At 35.8% G+C, this 15,157-nt stretch overlaps 1 protein-coding gene across 7 annotated transcripts in view; it reads left to right on the plus strand.

Moving 5' to 3' along the window:
- The window catches only part of Prkd1 (protein kinase D1), a 304,195-nt gene that overhangs the window by 50,264 nt on the left and 238,774 nt on the right, over nucleotides 1–15,157 (plus strand). The window contains exons 1-3 of one of the 7 annotated variants that reach the window (XM_040273976.2): nucleotides 7,281–7,322; nucleotides 7,860–7,924; nucleotides 9,691–9,739. The exons of the other annotated variants lie outside the window; for them this stretch is intronic. The gene's annotated coding sequence lies outside the window, so the exon portion shown is untranslated. Of the gene's footprint in view, nucleotides 1–7,280; nucleotides 7,323–7,859; nucleotides 7,925–9,690; nucleotides 9,740–15,157 lie in introns of those variants that run through there. 7 annotated transcript variants of the gene reach the window in all.

Consider the following 15,157-nt stretch of genomic DNA (forward strand, 5'->3'; position numbering starts at 1 on the left):
CTAAGTAATCTCAATTTTTACTTTTTTAAATACAGGTATTTTTGAAAAGCTATACTTCATTCTAAGGAAACCCGTCTATCTCAGTGCATCTGATGAAATATTTGTAACTAGAATTTGATTTTCACTCCTTATTCTTCTATTATATGGTTCCATGGAAACTAAATGGAAAAGAAGTGCAATGAGGTTAAGATTCGGAGCTAAATCTCTTCTGCTGTACTTCCATATATGTCTGATAGACTTCTTTATGGCACAAGGACCACTATTTATTTTTATTGTTCCTGTAATCAGTGACTAGGTTGAGCTTAATTTTATTGACACTTCTTTTAAAAAACAATTCAGACTGATTTCAGAAGAGAAATCTTTTCCATCAGAGAGTACTAAACTATGCCAAGTGGCATCCTTTGAGGAATGCACGTTACCAGAGTGGCAACAAGGAATTTGCTCGAGCAGTTCCTATAGTGATTGCAAACTGGCTCCCTTCCCAGCTCTTAACAATTTCAGCATGGATTTTTCTTGATTGACCATCAGTCCTCAGCATCTCTGAACACATACGTTATACGCACCCTCCCCACGCTTGCATAAACACACTTGGCCAGACATAAGATAAACAAACAAAAAAGTCTTATTAAACTCAAGGAACAGCTTACACAGAGCAATTTAATCCTTTCTGAATAAATAAGATTTTTATTCTATATACTGTTTTGGAATATGGAAAGCCTCTAATTCTTGATTTTTTAACTTTTAGAAAGCATAGTTGAGTGTTGAATGTGTTTAGTGGTTCAGATATTCCAGATCATCCCACAGATTCAGTGTAGTCTAAAACATATTGCCAGATTAATCTTCTAAAAGTAATTGGTGTCTGTCACTTCCAGGTTCAAGAGTTGTTGGCTTATTTATACATTAATTTCATATTGGGACATTGACTATGTGTTAGGCTGAGTGTCAGAAACCTCCCTGACGAAATCCCTGTACCTATTCTGCCTCATGAACCACATCTTTATCCTGACATGTTCATCTTTAATTACACACATTTGGCCATCTTACCTTCCTGCTTAAAACTTTTCAATGAAGTCTCATTGTAATGTGTATATAGTTCAAAGTATTTATCACAGGTCACAAAGTGTAAAGTGGCTCCTGTATCCCTTCAGCCTCACTCTCTTTCTATTCTACTTCTTACCCACTGTGCTCCAGCCACATTGGCTGCCTTTCTGTGCTAGTTGAGGCCAGGATCCTTCTTGTCTGAGGCTTTGCACTGAGGGCCTTTGTGGTTCTCTCTGTCTGGAACATCCAGTTCCTTGTACTTTGCTAAGGTGCCCTCCCATCCATCATGTCATATTGTAAATGTCACTCCTCATAGTTTTCCCCAACCACTCTATGTATATAGGTCTTCCTGGTAACTCTTTTGTTATACTCTTTTCCTTATGGCACATTCATAGTTTTAAGTATATATTTATTTGCTTTCTTTATTATTTTCTGTTTTCCCTCTAGAGAATTATGTCAGGATGGCATTTATAGAAAGTTGAGTCTGAAGTTTCTGTCTGATTGAAGAGCATGTGCAATGTGACTGAGGATTTGAGAAAGATGAAAGGTTTTGGCCAGATGGTCTTAGAAAGATTTTAAGTGTTCATCAGTTCTTAGGATAATTTTGGGGTGAGGCTGTGGGTGTAAGAGGCCAGAGTCAAGTGAGATGAAGTGAGGGTTGGTTGCTAGATTGAAGTGTGTGCCGGTTTCATTAGGCACTTGGTACACAAGTCTCTTTTCATGCTGTCCTGTGGCCCATGCTTGTCTCTACAAGCTCCTCTGCTCTCCTTTTCCCCCACAAAAATAAAACAAAACTCAAAACTCAACACATTGTTTGACTTATTGTTTCTAATTTTCTAGAAAGGCTGTTTGGGAGCCTCCTACTGTGGCCATATCTTCTTCTTCATTGTCTCCAACCCCACCATCCTGTGTCAGCTATCTATACCCTGAACATGGACAGAGTTCTGCTTGGCTCTCTTTGTACTTCACTGTGTTGTATCCTTTCTCCCATAGTTCTTATTTTCCCAACTAGACTTAAGCACCTAGAGGGCACAGTTGTTCCTTGTGGGTCTGTGTGATATCATTTCCCGGTGAAGTGTGTTAGATAGGAATGACATGGGAAAACACTTGATGATGAAGAGTGAGAAATTTTTCTCATGTATAGTTGCCAAATAGAAACCAGCTACACAACGCGTTTGAAATGCTGGAAGGTGCTAATATTTTACTATTTATGAAGTTAATTATTTGATTACTTTATGTATAAAATTATTATGTTGCCTCTTATTTCCGTGAGAAACTTATGGAGAGAGATATGTTAGACCCCTGAATAGCATAGTGGAATATTCAAGACTAATTTTTTTTTTTTTGGTCTGAAATATTGGCAAAATAGTGTCTTAATTTCTGTGCCTGGTTTCCTGTATCACTTTGTCTTGTCATATGAACTGTCAGAATGATTCATATATAAAAAAATTATTTATCATGGTCAGGCAATGATACTTTTGTTTATTTTAAATTTTAGATAAAACAAAGTAATTGATTTTTAAAAAATTAAATTCAAAGAGTACTACACACAAAGTAATCTTTATAGGTTAAAAATATTGTATCATGAGGCTTAATTATCAACATTTGTTATTGAGTCTTAGATGTACAGAGGTTGATAAGTGCTTTGCTCAGTAAGACACAAGACTAGCAGAGAGTATGTTTTAATAGGTAAGTATTACTTGGAGAGTAGCCAGGTACGTAGAATTTGGGATTTTCTGCTGTTGCCAGAAAGCAGCACAGAGACATGGCAAATGGCAAGACAGAAAACTAAAACAACTATAACCAGTTTGATTTCCTCATTTGCAGTATTTTATTAAACTTATTCATCCAGCAGATGTTTGTTCAGTGCCTGTTCTATTTTGTTGGAGGCCAGAGATAATTACAAAGGGGATGAGACAAGCAGTCATCCGCCCTTGTGGTGCTTAATGTCATCTTCATTATGCAATTGAGATGTGATTCTCTGGCACTTAGCTCTCTTGTCTTGTGCATGTTTGAGTCATATGCCTTGTGAGTTCTTCCTGGCGGATTGATAATATAGATATAAGTTGGTAGCAGTTTGGTGTGTATTTTTATAGTTAGATGTTTGCACATGTGACTTGTGTCCTAGAAATATTCAGAGAGTGGTTAGAGAGATTAAGAGGCTACTCTGATTTCTCAGTTCATCAATGAGATAGCTATTTGGAAAAAAACCTGAAACAATTATTTAAGCCTGTGGCTTCAAGATAAAACTTAGGCACAGTTTGTGATTATCTTTCCTCAAACAGAGAATTCACAGAGAGCTATCTGGTAGTTTGCATGGGCTAACAGGACTCTTTTCCTAGTTCTTTTATTTCTCTCTGCCTTTTCTAATTCATCCCAGGCTCTTGAGGGGTTTTAATTAGATTATTTCTTCTCAAAGTCATCTTACAGATTATTCATTTGGTTACCAAACTATCCCTTGACTTACCTATGTTCTCATATTTTCTCCTTGACTTTTTGGTGTTGTAGGAGACATTAAAGTATCTGTTGAGAGCCTCTGTGATGACTAACAACACACTGAAGATAAGTATGATATTAAGATAAAAAGTAGCTGCATTGTTTTTTTTTCTCTTTTATTCTTACGATGTCAGTTCTGAGAGTCTGTGGGAAATAATAGGTATATATAATTCTTTGATTCCTTCTGTAGGATAAAGCATATCTTCTTACCTTGGCAGGAATATTAACCTTATCAGGTGAATTCATATATGGTCAGTCATTTCCCAGTACTGACAAAAGTGTCCTAGTTAATGTGACTTAGTTCTATTATTTAATTCACAAAACAAATATTTCCTTTTGTTTATTGATACCATACATCCATATTTTAAAAACAAACATGTTTATTGAAAAATGTTATCATAGCATTTAACTTCAAGTTTGCCTTAAAAATTATTTAGCTATTCATCTTTATAGACTTATTGTTTCTTAAAAGTAGCTAAAACTGCTATTATTCTTTTTTGTGTTTTTTTGAGACATCATTTTACTTTAGTTCTCTGAAAAACTCTGTATGGTTTACTGATTATTTTTGGTTTTGCTTTTAGGGAAAAGCATATATTTCAGGATACAGTTCTGCAGAGATAATGGAGAACATCTAAATGTGGAAAGCAGTAAGACTGTAGAATGCTCAAAGGGGCTTGAAATCCAAGGGATGGAGAAAGTGTCACATTTTCTTTGCCATGTATTTTGCCTCATTCTACACTATCTATTAATTTGATTTTTTTTCCTTTAGTTATTGCTAAGTCATTTTGTGTCCAGAGCATATAAGAACTCTCAGGACAACTCTTAGGGCACATCTAGCTTTCAGTGTTGGTGATAAAAGCCAAAGTGGATCCTGAAATCCACCTTTAAAAAAAACCCAAAAAACAAAAAGCAAAGTAGAGTGAGAGATTTGGAGAGGAAAAAAAACAAGTACATGTAAAATGAATTGAATATTTCTAGAAAATGAAAATGATTTCAACAGTATGAAGTTAGGACTGAAACAGGGGAGGGCAAGAGGGAAGTTCAGATTGAAGATCCAACATATACTGGGGCCCCACACATGGTAGGTAACTGGTGTACCACTGAGCTGTACCACCCCTGTCCCTTTGTGATATCAATCGGGAACACTAAATGAAAAATGGTATAATAGGAAAAGATAGATTGTTAGATAATTGTACTTACTACTGCAATAGTGGCCATGAAAGAAAAGGCACCTTGTGCTAGAGAAATTAAAAGAGCATGTTAACCCAGTCCAAGCTGATAGGAAAAGTTCTCTTGAGGAAATGGTGCTTAAGTACACAAGCCACCTGCCATTTTTATAAAACCCCTGATTTCTGTTCCTTAGTGTCCTTTTCAAAATACTTTTATATCTGATAACTTATATACTCTATTATAAGGAGATATGAGTAAGAATATATACCTGAGTTCTTAATTAAAACACAAACAGAAAGCTATTGAAAATACCCAGGGAACCTACATAAATGACTGAGTATGAAATAAAATAAGTAACTTGGGCTGGGGATATAGCTCAGTTGGTAGAGTGCTTGCCTTGTTCAATTGGCAGCACAACAAAAATTAAAAAAAAAAATAAAGAATTTGTTTATTAAAAAAGTAACTTTTGACTCTTAAACTGATTCTCTTCTGCCAACTTTAGTGAATGTATGTTTTTCCCCATTTAAAGGGTCATTGAAAAGAAACCCTTGAACTATGCTTATAGGCATTCAGTAAGAAATTCTCAGTGAAGAATGTCAACATAACCAAAACTAGTAAAATGTTACTGTCTTTATCAGAATATTAACTGACTTTGCTCTACAAAGCTGCCAAAAGAGAACAGTTGGTGAAGAGGTGAGGTAGAGATATATATAGTATAAAAAATTCTAGATATGATAAGTTAGGATAAAATTTGTCATTCAATGCACCTCTTATTAGAGATTTTCAGGCTAAAATCAACTCAGTTCATGGGAATTGTCATCAAACAAGAGAAAGTCTCTTTCTCTTTTTTCCATTTCTATCAAAGCTATCACTCAATAAAAGTTATACTTGAGCCAGGCTCAGTGGCCCATACCTGTAATCCCAGTGGCAAGGGAGACTGAGGCAGGAGGTTCTCAAGTTCAAGGCTAGCCTAAGCAATTAAGTGAGATCTCGTCTTAAAATAAAAAAATAAAAACGGGCTGGGGAATGTAGCTTAATGATAAAGTGCCTCTGGGTACCCTAGTACCACCAACCCTCCCCTCCCAAAGTTATACTCATTATAGGAAATGTTAATTATAGTTTATAACTTTTGTCATTTGTAGTTTATTCTGGCTGAAAATGAGTTTAATTTGGCTTGTTTAGTGTATTTTAAAATAATTTTAAAATATTAAGACAACAATGGAAGGAAAGGCTTGCTTCATTAAAGTTTAAATGTTAGACTGGTCTATTCTTTTAGTCAGTGTGGAATTGTAACTTGCTTAATTGCAGAATTAATACATAATTGGTTGAAATTGCCTTTCTGGGAAATGTTGGAAAGTTCGTATAGTAGAATATCTATTGTTACAAGAGTCAGATAACTTAAATTTGAGACCAACTTCTTATCAAGTGACCTTAGGAATATCATTTAAATTATTTAAGCCTCAGTTTTCTTATCTGTAAAGAGAGAATAGAAACACATGTCAAAGGGCTAGAGGTAATATTTATAAAATCACTTTTGAAATTGCAAATGTTTAAACACATATGGGCTTGACAATTTGAGAAAGGCATTTGTAATGCATGCAAACGTTGGAATTTTATCAGTAGTCTAAATTTAATTTCTAGAATTTTAGAGGTCCTTTCTATGTCAGAACTAGGCAACAACTTCTCAGGATAATTGCACTGAATGAGCTCTAGTTTGAACTATCAGGATATCTCCATACATAGTTTGGAAAAATAAAGTTAGATATTTTCTATAGAAAAATTTGTTTCTCTGTTAGAGACTTTGGTGCCACACAGGTTTATGTTTAAAAAAGTAAGGTGCTTGTATTATAATTATTATGATTTTTTACAGGAATAATACAGAAGAAAGAAGTATACTTGTTTTGGAGATTGGATATATAATTTATTCATGTATATTCTGGATAGTGTTTTTGAAAATTGCTTCTTGCCCCTGTACTTTTTCCCATTCTTATCTACTAATGAGCTTGATTTGTCTAATACTGAATTGTATAAGAATATATTCTGTGTGTGTGGGGGATAGTGGTAGGAAAGATGGTGGAATGAGATGGACATCATTACCCTAAGTATATGTATGAAAACACAAATGGTGTGTGACTCTGTGTTCAACCAGAGATGTGAAAAATTGTGTGCTATTTGTGTAATATGAATTGACTTGCATTTCATATATTAATAATTAAAATAAATAAAATTAAAAATTAAAAAATATATATTCTAAAACCCCACAAGTACCCTTTAATATATTTGGTTAAATTCAAAATCAGTTTACCCACTTAGAGATATATGAAAGATTAATTGTGCACTGTTTTAAAGAGTGTCCTAAACTGAGTATATTATAGTTAATTTTATATATATGATTATTTCATGGACAGTTTGTCCAGATGAAGAATTACAAGTTTCTTTTTAGGCCTTGAAGGTTTACTACCAAGTTATGTAACTTTATGATTATTAGTAATTAGTTTGACACTAAATTCCCTTTCCATTTTTGAATTTTTCTAGTGAAATCATGGTGACAAAATGAAGCTTATCTCCTTTCACTCATTTATCTGTATGAGGAAGCTGAGTGACAGAATATACAGGTATCATTGCTGTCAGGCTTTTAAATCTGATTTATAAGCAGCTAGGCTTGGACTGTTGATGGCCTGATTTATTTTGGGAATTATCAAACATTTAATGTATAATTCTTTCCAAGTGGGGGAATGATTTGTTATTTTATAGTAGTATAAAAAATGAATCCACTGGTCTGAGAGGATAGATTTGACCAAAATTTTACCATTGGTTTAATAGTCATGCCTTTTTATAATTAAAAGAATAGTGATAACCAATTAAGGGGAAAAAGGTATTATATCAGTATTCAAGTGGAGGAAACTTCTCTAACATTGGATATGGATGGTTCCAGGGGAAGACTTATGTGTAAATAGGTTGTAAACTCCTTCCCTCATTGAGTAAGTCTCTCAGTATTTTTTTTTTTAACAGAAAAAGTAATGGGAAGATCTTAAGAGTTTGTATGATTTGGCTTCAGAAATCTTTTCAAAAAGAGATGAAAAAGAGTTAGAGTACCTGGAGGGAAACAGAGAAAGCCATTATATGTGTGGACTTGTCTACTTTTGGTGCAGGTGGAAACTCTTTGAAGGCTTGCCAGTTTCTAAAATAGAAATTCCAGGGAGAAGTGGAGCCAAAGGTAACCAACGTCATGGCAGATGATCTCTACTCTTTCAAAGTGATCAGTGGGACATTATTTAAAGAGAAGTGATCACAAGTCCAAAAAGTGATCAGGTCCTTGTGGTGTGAGGTGAGAGATATAGAACTGAGTGAAGGGAAGGGAATCAGGCTTAATTTTAAAGGCTTAATGTTTACCCTCAAAGATCTTGCAAAGACATTTCCCATTCAGCCCACTCATTCAGCAGGTGTTTATTAGGCATGTACAGTTTGCCAGACACGTTTCTGGGTGAGGACTACAGTAGTGCAAACTCCAGTTTGTACCCCAAAGGAGTTGATGTTGTTCAGAGGGACACAGATGATGAATTATGAGGCCTAATGGTGATATGCACTTAGAAGAAAACGGAACTAAGATCAGAGAGAGTTTAAGTAGGCAAGTGCCTTTAATATATTTGGTTCCTCTTCATTTATTCATTCATCTATGAATCTGTTCATATACTAATTTAATGTCAGAATTTTCTGTTTCAAACAGGAGAGATGGCTTTTCAGGCTTTAGGGAGTCATGTAATGGTTGGTATGAATTGAGATCTGATTTTCCTATTAAACAAACATTGAATGAAGTTAAGATTCCTTGCTAGATCACAAAAATCCCCTTCAGCCATTGTTAAAATATGACTGTGGCACTGATAGGAGACAGCATTCTGGTTGTTGGGAGAAAAAGAAACCAAGATATAGCAGAGAAAACAGGAAAGAAATCTACCTGGATGCTTGGCAGCCATCCTGTGGGCATATTTATAAATAAGCTATTTTGGTTTCACAGTCTTCTCTAGACTTTCAGCACCCTAGACTTGTCTTACACTGCCCTGGTTGGCCCCTGCTCCCCAGTGGTTTTAGCCTTAGAAAGTGTTCTTCTGTATGTTCCAACATTTTCTTTACCTTGAGTTCTTCCTCTGTTACCATCTGAGGGGAGCAGCAGTTTGATTGAACTGCTTCTCTTAAATGGATGAGATGCATCATGTGAGCAGAGGTGTAGCCTGAACAAAGGGACTTGTGTTTTCTAAAGAGGACACTTGAATCATTAATTGATTTTTAAAAAACTGTGGTTTTAAGCTGCCTATCATAGCTAAGTGTAGATAGAATGTAGAGGAACAGTTGGGCAGGAGACCATCAGGTTGGAGGTTGCCTTTCAGTCTTTTTTCCAGGTAGGGTAACACAGCCTTGGTTTTCAACTTTCCCTTCTTATGAAAAAAAAAAAAAAAACAACAACAAAAAAACCCCATACAATAAAAAAACTCTGGAGTTTTCTTCTGTGATAGCTTCTATCCCAATAAAGGAAGAGAAACAGAGCAGGTGCCAAAGGTATTTTTAAGTTGGGTGTTGGTGACTGGTAGTGAGGATAGAGTGTGTGCTACTCTGGTAGGTGCAGAGCCAGTAACAATGACCAAAACAACAATGGTATTGATAATTATGTTCACTAAGTATGCTAGAACTTACATGTACACTTTCCACATCATTCAGCCCTTACCACAGTCCTGTGAGGTGCACATTGACAACATTCACCAATAAAGAAGGCAGGATGCTAGAAGGTTATGGCATCTGCCTGAGATTACACACCTAACAAGTGGAGCTGGGATTCAAATCAGCTTTGTTTGATACTGAAGTCCTTTTCTCCTTCTACCTTTTATCAGAGAAATAAGTGATGACTCAGAGGAGCTACTTTCTTGTTACTCTTGAGCTGTGCTAACTCAGGATATAACTAAGTGCCTTCTGTTGTCCTGTACGTCCTAGGCAGATGGACCAGGGCACAGAGAAGAAAGATTGACAGCGAAAGTTCTGGGTGAGTGACTTTTCCCATGTTACCAAACTCAAAGATGTGCTCAGAGGTCTGCTTGTAGCTCAGATTTCATAACACCAATAAGCCTCTGGGCCCCTGGTTCTTGGGCTGTGTCTTGGACTTGCTGGAAACTGGGTTCATTCCCTCTCTTGAGTATTTATAGTAGAAACATGAGCAATGAATCAGTGCATTGTGGTGACAACCCCATTGGTCCTTTTCATGCTTGGTACTAACAGGGCTGATCTTTGCAGATTTTAGAGAAAGTTTTATCTGATGTTCACACCATTTAGCTATTTTTTTGTCTTCCTTCTATGTGGGGACAGTTTCACTAATTGTTTGATTTTATCCCTTATAAAAATACCTAATGAGAAATCTGTGGTTTTAGTGTTTTTGTTATTCTTAGGGCTCCTGACAGACCTTTGGTTGTGGTTGAATAACCAGTTATTCAGGTATTTCAACAATTGTCTGCTTAATTTTTTTCCCCTTCTTTTTGAAGGAGTTGGGGAATAACAGTGTTGCCCTGGTTGCTATATTGTAATGTGGAATGATCAGATTTTTTCAATTGAAAACTCCTTGTGGATGTGGCAACAGGATTTACCTTTGGCAGCAAACCTGCCAGCTATTCTTGGGTTTTCCAGTATTTCCAAGTTGGCCAATTCTTTTCTTTTTTTTTATTATATTTTTATTAGTGAATTATAATTAAACATAACAGTGGGGTTCACTGTGACATTCATACATGCACATAATATAATTTGATCATTTCTTTCCCTAGTATTTTTACTTTTCCTCCTTCCATTCCCTAAACCCCTTTCTCAACTCTACTGGTCTTCTCTCTCTCTCTCTCTCTCTCTGTCTCTCTCTGTCTCTTTCTGTCTCTCTCTGTCTCTCTCTCTCTCTCTCTCTCTCTTTCTCTTGGTGTCTTATAATTATACATAAATGTGGGATTCATTATGCTTGATTCACACATGCCTATTTGGTCAGTTTCATTCTGCAGTTCCTCCCTCTTCCCTTCCTTCCTCCCCTCAGTCACTTCTTTTGTTCCATATGTGATATGAGGTATTGGATGCAGCATTCTTTTTTATTAAAATATATTTCAGTGGACCTTTATTTATTTATATGTGGTGCTGAGAATCGAACCTAGTGCCTCACACATACTAGGCAAGAGCTCTACCACTGAGCCACAACTCCAGCCCCAAGATGCAGCATTCTTTATGTTGTGTCATCCAGATATGCATGTTTTAGCAAAGTCCAAAGCTGAAGGAATAGAATGATTCACTGTGGTGGATTTGCATACAGTTTCTGCTATGTCCTCTATTATCAAGAACGATTCTTCTACAAATATACTGTTGCATCAGAAACTTCATCACCACTGAAGGCCAAAAGAATATGTGGACAGAGCTCAAGGGCAGGAATCTAGATGGCCCATACATGATTCCTTCTGTGCTACTATCTAGAAATGTAACCTTTTGATAAATTTGTTTATTTTATGGACTTTTGTTTCCTAGTTTGTAATAAAAGCTATTATTAATATGTCTTTAAGGGTACAGTTTAGGTCTCACATTCTATAATCCAAGACTGAAATAAAATAGAATGTAAAGAAGTATATTCTAGGAGTGAGGAAGACTCTCCCTTTATTTTGTCAGTTTATGTTTCATGTGATAATGAACATAAATGTTTATCATTGTTGTATCTTCTTGCTGTTTTGCACCTTAGTAGATGGTATCCTCCTTTATTTCTTATAAATTCTTTTTGACTTAAAGTCTGTGTGGTCTGATATTATTATAGGTTCCTTTGCCCTTTTTTTTTTGATTACTATTTTCTGCATTCTTTCACTCTCAGTCTACTTCTGTCTTTGTGTCTAATGGGAGTTTCTTTGTACATAGCATCTCCTTCGATCACGGTTCTATTCATTCTGCCAGTCTCTATGTTTTTGATTGGAGAGTTTAATCTATATACATTGAAAGAATTTACTGATAAGGAGGGAATGAATTTGTCATTTTTGTTTTCTTTGTGTCATGAAAGTTTTCTCTCCACATTTTAAATGTCTTCCTTTGTGTTTAGTTGAATTTTTTCGAAAATAGTGAAACATTTAAATTAGTTCCTCATTTCCTTTCATGTATATTGTATAGCGATTTTCTTTGTGGTTACCTTGAGAGCTGCATTTAATATCTTAAAGTTCTACCATAATAATTTGCATTTATATTAACTTAACTTCAGTATCAAACAGAAACTCTGACCCTTTATCAGCTCTGTCCCACTCTTTTTCGTTGTTGAAGTTACATAATTACATCTTTATGCCCTGTTCACTCCAAAACATAAACACTAACCATCCCTTTGAATGATTAGTCTCTTCAATTATGTAGAAAACAAAATGTAGATTTATAAACCAAAATAAAAATAATATTAGCTTTTAGACTACTTCATTTACCATTTTAATCTCTTTAATTAGGTTGAAAATTTTAAAACGAAAGAGTTATAAATTGTTGTTACAATAATACTAGATTTTAAAATTGCTCATATATTTATCTTTACTGAGGCCTTTTTCTCATGGCTTTGATTTACTGTTTATTATACATTCATTGTACCCTGCAGGTCTACGTTGAACAGTTCTTGAAGGGCAGATATACTAGTAACAAAATCTCTGCTTCTGTTTGTATCTTGATGTCTCCCTTGCTTTTTTTGGAGGGTGGGGTGCTATCAGAGATTGAACCCAGGGGCACTCTACCACTGAGCAACATCCTCAGCTTTTTTTTGTATTTTATTTAGAGACAGGATCTTGCCGAGTTGCTCAGGGTCTTGCTAAATTGCTGAAGCTGCCTTTGAACTCATGATCCTCTTGCCTCAGCCTCCTGAGCCACTGGGATTACAGGTGTGTGCCACATAGGATTCTTTTTTCTTTTTTAGTTGTAGATGGACAATACCTTTATTTGTTTATCTTCATGTGGTGCTGAGGCTCCAACACAGTGCCTTACATATGCTAGGTGAGTGCTTTACTACTGAGCCACAGTCTCAGCCCCCAGATATAGGATTCTTGAGTGATATTTATTTTTTTCCACTTTGAGTGTATTGACCTTTTTTTTTTTTTTTTCCTTTGTTACTGTGATGGATCCCAGAATCTGCATTCTCTGCAATCTCTCTACTACTGAAATGTATCCGCACCCCCCCCCTTTTATTTTTTAGTTTGAGACAGGGTCTCACTAATTGTCCAGGCTGACCTTGAACTTGTGATCCTTCTGCCTCAGCCTCTTGAGTTGCTGAGATTACAGGCATGTGTCATGCATCTGGCTTGGCTTCCAAACTTTCTGATAACAAATCTGCTGCTAATAATCTTTTTGAGTGTCCTTTGTATGTTAAGAGTAGCTTCTCCCTTACTACTTACAAGATTGCCTCTTTTTCTTTGGCTTTCAAAAGTTTCATTATAATGTGTGTGTGTCTTTTTGAGTTCATTTAACTTAGAGTTTGTTAAGCTTCTTGGATGTTTATAGTTCTGTCTTTCATCAAATTTGGGGTTTTCAACTATTATTTCTTCAAATAGTCTCTCTGCCCATTTTTCTTCTCCTTTTGAGACTCTAATGCATATATTGGTCTACTTAGTCCATATGTTGGTCTACTTGATGAGCTCCTTTAATCTTAATTCACTTTTCTTCAGTCTTTTTCTTTATATTCATCATACTTGATGATTTCATTGTTCTATCTTAAAGTTTGCTGATTCTTCATCTTTAGGAAAGTTGTTTTAAAGCCTTTGTCTAGTAGACCTTCCATAATGTCTTTTTTTAGGGACAGTTTCTGCTGAATAATTTTTTTTCTCTTTAAATAGATCATACTTTCCTGTTTCTTTGTATCCTTTGTGACTTTGTTGTTGTTGAAAATTGGGCATTTGAATCTAATGATGTGATGGTGGTGAAAATTGGGTAAATCAGATTCGCTCCTTCCCCCAGGGGCTAGTGGTTTTTTTCTTTTTCTCTTTTTTCCTTTTAATTGCTGTAGCTTGACTTTGTATCAAGGATCAGCCATAGGTGTAAGCTTAAGATCTTAGATTTCTTCTAAGCCTACATCTTTTCCTGGGCGTGCACAATTACTTTCTAATTTTCTCCATATGTGCAATCACTTTTGAATGTCCTACTTTTTCATGTCTGCCTCTCAAAGGGGAAAAATGTCAAGATGGGAGTGCTGGTTATATAAATCCCCTGACATTCACTTCAGCTAGAGGAAGAGAGACTTGCACCAAGGGGAGAGATGCAGCAGTGGCCACCCACCTCTCTGCACTTTTTGATCAGAAGCAGCAATTAATATCAGAGCATAGGTTCCTAATATTTATCATAGGGTCCTTTCTGTCCACCGGAGCTCCTTGAAGTACAAGTTGTTCTGGAACATATATATGGCTGCCTGACACAGGGCTGGAAATGGCAAATGAGTAGTTGCTACTGTACTAAGATCTGAAGTTGACAAATATAAACCCAAACTGATCTGAAGCCTTCAATATACTCCAGAGTTCCAAAATAGTTACCTCAGACACTTTCTGCCAGTGTAATTGTTGTCTAGGTGGAAGAAAGATTCTTGTTACTTTCTCCCCGATCATCTTCCCAGAATCCTAAAGAGAAGGAGGGAGGGAGGAGGAGAGAGGAAGGGGGTAGAGAGAGAAAGAGAGAGAGAGAGAGAGAGAGAGAGAGAGAGAGAGAGAGAGAGAGAGAATATGAATGAATAGGAGATGGTTTAAAGCTCAGTTAATTGGTTACAATATCTTAAAACACCTTCTCTTCCTTCAAGAGCATGCATAGGAATTTAGTGGGGCCTTCAGACTTGACAGTGGAAGCATGAATCCTAAACTAGGCAGCTGGTAATTCAGAGGATTGTGGTTTAAGATACCTATTTAAGATACCTTTTTAAAGAATAACTAAATTCTCTTGCTAGTTTATTACATGGAATATATGACCAGAGTCCCTAAAAGAATAGATAGCTGAGACCTTATTGAGCTCACAAACAATTTCAAGTGATTTCTTTTATTGCAGTTTTTTTGGCCTTATTATTGCTTTTGATATTTGTGCTTGACAATTAATGTCCTCAGTGGATCCCATTTGTTTTAAGATTTCCTTTCATACCTAATTGTGATGTCCAGGGAAAGAAATCTATACTTATCACTTATTTGTGGTTGTCAAAAAAGAATGTCAGGGTTATAAACGGCCAAATTAGATAAGATTGCGTGAGTCAGAAATTTTTATCTCTTTCATTTAACCAGCTATGTGATATGTTGTTAAGCATTTATGGATCTTATTTTTCCCAACTATATATCCCCCCCCAACTCGTGATGGTGATTAATGAGGTAATATAAGCAGTGTCCTCCTTGTAGTTCTTGGGACAATGGTTAGAATGAAGGGAGGGTTTGATTGTGATTAAATTTTGCCTGGCACATTTCTGCCTGGG

The sequence above is a fragment of the Ictidomys tridecemlineatus genome, chromosome 5, assembly GCF_052094955.1.
Source record: "Ictidomys tridecemlineatus isolate mIctTri1 chromosome 5, mIctTri1.hap1, whole genome shotgun sequence".
NCBI classification, from domain to species: domain Eukaryota; kingdom Metazoa; phylum Chordata; class Mammalia; order Rodentia; family Sciuridae; genus Ictidomys; species Ictidomys tridecemlineatus.